Here is a 7,500-nt window from a genome sequence, read left to right on the forward strand (position 1 = left end):
ATATAATATATATATATATATATATATATATATATATATAAATATGTATATATATATATATATATAAATATGTAGATATATATATATATATTATATATATATATATATATATATATATATATATATGCTCAAAATGTCTTGTTGGTAGTCGGCTATAGCCTAGTCACCCATATAGTTAATCAGGTGATACACAAGGGGTCATACCCAATGACTGGTGTAGCAGTATAATAGTCAACTGCTACAAAGGTAAAGGTGATGCCCTAGATACAAAAACTACAGGAGGTATCAAGCTGTTGGACCAGGTGATGAAGGTTACGGAGAGGGTCATAGCCCAACTAATTAGAGAGAGAGTTAGTTTAGATGAGATGCAGTTTGGGTGTTGTGCCAGGGAAAAGTACTACTGATGCTATATTCCTGGTAAGGCAGCTGCAGGAGAAATACTAGCCAAAGATAAGCCCCTGTACCTGGCTTTGTTGACATGGAGAAAGCCTCGACAGGGTCCCCCGATCCCTTATCTGGTGGGCATGAGAAAACTAGGGATAGATGAATGGTTAGTGAGAGCTGTGCGGGCCATGTATAGGGACGCCGCTAGTAGGGTGAGGTTGAAATGAGTACAGTGAAGAATTCCGGGTAGAGGTAGGGGTCACCAAGGCTCAGTACTCAGCCCCATCCTATTTATCATAGTCCTCCAGGCAATAACGGGGAATTCAAGACAGGATGCCCTTGGGGCTCCTCTATGCTGATGACCTTGCTCTAATTGCTGAGTCGCTATCAGAACTGGAGGAGAAGTTTCAGGTGTGGAAACAAGGATTAGAATCGGGCCTCAGAGTCAATCTAGCTAAAACCAAAGTCGTAATCAGTAGGAAGGTAGACAAATCACAAACACCTTCAGGTAGATGGCCCTGCTCGATCTGTAGAAAAAGTTGTAGGTAGAACTCTATAAGATGCACCAAGTGTAGCTATGGACACATAAGAGATGCAGCAATGTCAAAGGAAGGCTAACTAGGAAGATGGTTTTTTGTATGTGGCAGATGCTCAGGAAAAATAAACACTGAAAATGCTCTGAGACCAACTTCCGTCACTTTCCAGGGAGAAAAACTAGAAATAGTGATAGTTTCCGTACCTAGGTGACCAAGTCAGCAGCGGGGGTGGGTGTGCTGAAAGTGTAACTGCTAGAGTAAGAATAGCTTGGGCAAAGTTCAGAGAGCTCTTACCTCTGCTGGTGACAAAAGGCCTCTCGCACAGAGTGAAGGCAGACTGTATGATGCGGTGTACGAACAGCCATGCTACATGGCAGTGAAACATGGGCCGTGACTGCTGAGGATATGCGTAAGCTCGCTAGAAATGAAGCCAGTATGCTCCGATGGATGTGTAATGCCGGTACTCACACTCGGCAGAGTGTAAGTACCTTGAGAGAAAAGCTGGACCTAAGAAGCATCAGTTGTGGTGTGCAAGAGAGACGTTTGCGCTGGTATGGTCATGTGGCGAGAATGGATGAAGATAGTTGTGTGAAAAGTGCCACACCCTAGCGGTTGAGGGAACCTGTGGAAGAGGCAGACCCAGGAAAACCTGGGACGAGGTGGTGAAGCACGACCTTCGAACTTTAGGTCTCACTGAGGAAATGACTAGAGACCGAGACCTCTGGAAGTGTGCTGTGCGTGAGAAGACCCGGCAGGACAAGTGAGTCCACAACCCGTGGCCTTCTACATGGGATGGAGCCAGCCTACGTATGCATACCTTCCCTTCTTGGGACACAAAACTCTACTTGTGAAGACGTGTGTGAGGCAAGTGAGGATCAGAATCGAAATCGATCAATGAAATTGCGGATGTGCTACCAGTGCCGGTGGCATGTCGAAACTCTGCTTGTGAAGACCCATTGAGGCAAGTGAAGTGAGGATCAGAATCGAAATCGATCAATGGAAATCGATCAATGGAAATTGCAGATGTGTTACCAGTGCCGGTGGCATGTAAGAGAACTTTCCGTTTCGCGACCGTTGCCAGCACCGCCCGTTGGCGTGTCCGTTGCCAGCCTCGCCTGGCCCTCGTGCCGGTGGCACATAAAAAGCACCATCCGTTCGTGGCCGTTTGCCAGCTCTGTCTGGCACCAGTGCGGGTAGCACGTAAAAGCACCACTACACTCACGGAGTGGTTGGCGTTAGGAAGGGCATCCAGCCGTAGAACACTGCCAGATTGACTGGGCCTGATGAAGCCTTCTTGGCTTCACAGACCCCAGAGAACCGTCCAACCCATGCTAGCATGGAAAACGGACGCTAAATGATGATGATGATGATGATGATCTATATATAAATATGTTATAGATATATATATTATATATATATATATATATATATAATATATATATATATAAATATGTATATATATATATATATATATATAAATATATATATATATATATAAATATGTATATATATATATATAAATATGTATATAGATATATAATATATATAGATAAATATGTATATATATAGATATATATATATAAATATGTATATATATATATATATATATAATATGTATATATATATATATATATATATAAATATGTATATATATATATTATAAATATGTATATAAATATGTATATATATATATATATAAATATGTATATAAATATGTATATATATATGTATATAATATAAATATGATAGTATATATATATAAAATATGTATATAAATATGTATATATATATGTATATATATATATATATGTATATATATATATATATATGATAAAGTATATCTATATATTAAATAGTAGATATATATATATATATATAATGGTATATAATCGAATATATTATAAAATATGTATATAGATATATATATATATATGATGGTATATTATCTATATATATAAATATGTATATATATATATATATATATATGTATATATATAGATATAGATATATATATAAATATGTATATATATATATATAATATATAAATATGTATATATATATATATATATATGGATATATATATATATAATAGAACTATGTATATATATATATATATATAGTAATATATAAATATGTATATATATATATATATGTATATATATATATATAAATATGTATATATATATATATAATATATATATATATATATATATATATATGTATTAAATATGTAGTATATATATGTGTATATAAATATGTATATATATGTATATATATATATATATAAATATGTATATATATATATATATATATATGTATATAAATATGTATATATATGTAGATATATATATATATAAATATGTATATATATATATATATAAATATGTATATATATATATAGATAAATATGTATATATATAAATATGTATATTATATATATATTAATATGTATATAATATAGATAAATATGTATATAGATATATAATATATATATATATATATATAATATATATATAAATATGTATATATATATATATAGATATAGATATATATAAATAGAATAGATATATATTATATATATATATATAAATATGTATATATATATATATAATATATATATATAAATATGTATAGATATATATATATATATAAAAGTATGTATATAGATATATATATATATATATATATAAATATGTATATATATATATATATATAAATATGTATATATATATAATATAATATGTATATATATATATATTATCTATAGATATATATAAATATGAGTATATATATATATATATATATAAGATATAATATATATATATATATAGAATAAATATGTATATAGATATATATATATAGATATATAAATAGGTAGATATATATATATATATATATAAATATATATATATATATATATATATATATATAATATTATATATATATATATATATATATAAAATATGTATATATATATATATATATATATATAAGATATAAATATGTATATATATATATATAATATGATATATGATATATATAATATAAATATATATTATATAATATATATATATATATATAAATATGTATAATATATATATGATATATATAAATATGTATATATATATATATATATATAAATATGTATATATATATATATAAATATGTATATATATATAGATAAATATGTATATATATATATATTATATAAATATGTATATATATATATATATAAATATGTATATATAATAATATATATATAAATATGTATATATATATATATATAATATGTATATATATATATATATAAATATGTATATATATATATATATATAATATTTTATATAATATATATATAAATATGTATATATATATATATATATATAAGTATGTAATATGATATAATATATAATATATAATATGTATAAATATGTATATATATATATATATAAATATGTATATATATATATATTATATAAATATGTATATATATATAAATATGTATATATATATATATATAGATGTATAAATATGTATATATATATATATATAAATATATATATATATATATATATAAATATTATATATAGTATATATATATATATATATATATATATATAAATATGTATATATATATGTATAAATATGTATTATATATATAATTAAATATGTATATATAGATGTATAAAATGTATTATATATATGTATAAATATGTATATATAATATATATATAAAATATGTATATATATATATATATAAATATGTATATGTATATATTATATATGTATTATATTATATGTTATATATTATATATATATATATATAATATGTATTATGTATATATATATATGTATATGTATAATATATATATGTATATATATATATATATATATGTATATATATATATATATATATGTATATATATATAAAATATGTATAATAGTCTATATATATATATAAATATGTATATATGTATATATATATATAAATATGTATATATGTATATATATATAAATATGTATATATGTATATGTATGAATATGATATATATATATATATGAATATGTATATATATATATTATGAAATGTATATTATATATATATATATGAATATGTATATATATATATATAATATGTATATATATATATATATATAATATATATATATATATATATATATATATAAATAGTATATATATATAGATATATATATATAATTATATATATATAAATATGTATATATAAATATGTATGTATATATATATATATATATATATATAAATATGTATATATAAATATGTATATGATATATATATAGATATATATATAAATATGTATATATAATATATATATAATATGTATATATAAATATGTATATATATATATATATATATATATATATATGTATATAAAATGTATATATATATATATATAAATATGTATATATATATATAAATATGTATATATATATATATAAATATGTATACATATATATATAAATATGTATATATATATATAAATATGTATATATATATATAAATATGGATATATATATATATAAATATGTATACGTATATATATAAATATGTATATGTATATATATATATATAAATATGTAATATATATATATAAATATGTATACATATATATATAAATATGTATATGTATATATATATATATAAAATGTATACATATATATATAAATATGTATATGTATATATTATAATATATATAAATATGTATACATATATATATAAAATGTATATGTATATATATATATAATATATATATAAATATGTATATATAAATAAATATATATATATATGTATATATAAGTATGTATAAGTATGAATATGAATATGTATATATAAAGTGTTATATATATATATATATATATAAATATGTATATATATATATATAAATATGTATATATATATATATATAATTTGTGTATATATATATATATATATATATATATATATAAATGTATAAACAAACCATCAACACAAGGAAAAGGGATGGACCACGCACCACCTGCCCCAAAACGGAGGTACGCAGATGTGGTGCATGCCACAAACCGCCAACATGATGTTGTTGAAAGGGCAGCTGCTGAGCAGCAATCTTGTTTGTGCATGGCACAAAAGATTGTACAGCAGCTGACCTGGCTTCATCAAACCAAGCTCGCAGGTGGGACTACCCACTATATACAAGACCACCACAGCAAACAGACCCAGGATGGACACCGCCCGGCAACAACATACACCTCACCTCGATGCTCCTACTGAACATCAGAGGACTGCAAACACTCAGTAACAGGACAAAAAATCCCGTTCTTGAGAGACTTTGTTGCATGCAATCAAGCCTTATGCATAGCACTTACGGAAACGCACCTGAAACCGGACATAGCAGATGCGGAGTTACACATACCACAGTATGTTGTACTACGGACCGAAAGAAAAGAAAGGAGTCATGGAGGAGTTGCTATGTACATCCGTGAGGACCTCACACCCCAGGTCCTCTTGTCATACTCAAACTCGGTGTGTGACACACTAATTGTACATATCAGGCAACTTGATGTAGTTGTGCGTGCTACATATCGCCCTCCAGATGCTCCAAGCCATGTGGGCAAGTTTGAAGACTGCCTTATAAAAATAGAAGAAGTTCTAAGCACATTAGAACAACACATAAGTGTACTTCTTATGGGAGACTTCAATCTACCCAATGTCAGATGGCCCGAGGGCCTTTCTCTCCCAGGAATGACAAGATGTGAACGAGGACAGGCGAGGTCCCTCCTGAACCTCATCAACACCCTGTACATGGAGCAAGTAATACTCCAACCAACCAGGGCAGGTAACACACTGGATCTCTGCTTCACAAATAATATGGATCTCATCCATAATGTGAAAGTGACACCGACACTACTCTCGGATCACAACATGGTAGAGCTGACCAGTACGGGCCAAAAGAGAGCACGGACATGCAGCCTACAAGAAACCCTCAGAATCTTTCCAGCTTGAACTACCATAAGGCAAACTGGAAACAAATTGAGAAAGAGATCCTCAAACAAAACTGGCCTAAATGTCTCTCCTCGCCAGACATCGACGTGAAACTTCAACAATTCATGTCTGTAATGCAAGCCATATGCTACAAATGTGTCCCAGAGAGAAAGGCCACTGTACACAAGAACAAAATCCCCAGAGAGAGGAAAATTTTAATGAGACAGCGTACAAAAATTTCAAATCGCCTAAACAAACAGATTGAAAGCAGTGAAAAGTCCCGCCTAAAAATAAAACTGTTGGAAATTGAAAAATGTCTGCAACTCTCCCATGAAAAAGAAAGAGCAGACAAAGAAGCCTGGGCTATAGACAACATAAAATCTAACCCCAGAGCTTTCTACAGGTATGCCAAAGAAACAGCTACGGTGCACTGTAGAATAGGGCCACTCCTTGAAAAGGATGGCACCTTACAGGAAAACCAATGAGGGTAAGTGAAATACTGAATGAGAAATTCAAGAGTGTTTTCACTCACCCCTTCGGCATCTCCAAATCACCAATCCAACTGACTTCTTTACCACTGCAG

The 7,500-nt window shown here is 26.9% G+C and overlaps 1 protein-coding gene across 2 annotated transcripts in view; it reads left to right on the plus strand.

Moving 5' to 3' along the window:
* The window catches only part of LOC115210488 (D-ribitol-5-phosphate cytidylyltransferase), a 105,349-nt gene that overhangs the window by 22,348 nt on the left and 75,501 nt on the right, over positions 1-7,500 (plus strand). The window lies entirely within an intron of this gene.

This window comes from Octopus sinensis, linkage group LG4, assembly GCF_006345805.1.
Source record: "Octopus sinensis linkage group LG4, ASM634580v1, whole genome shotgun sequence".
Taxonomy (NCBI): domain Eukaryota; kingdom Metazoa; phylum Mollusca; class Cephalopoda; order Octopoda; family Octopodidae; genus Octopus; species Octopus sinensis.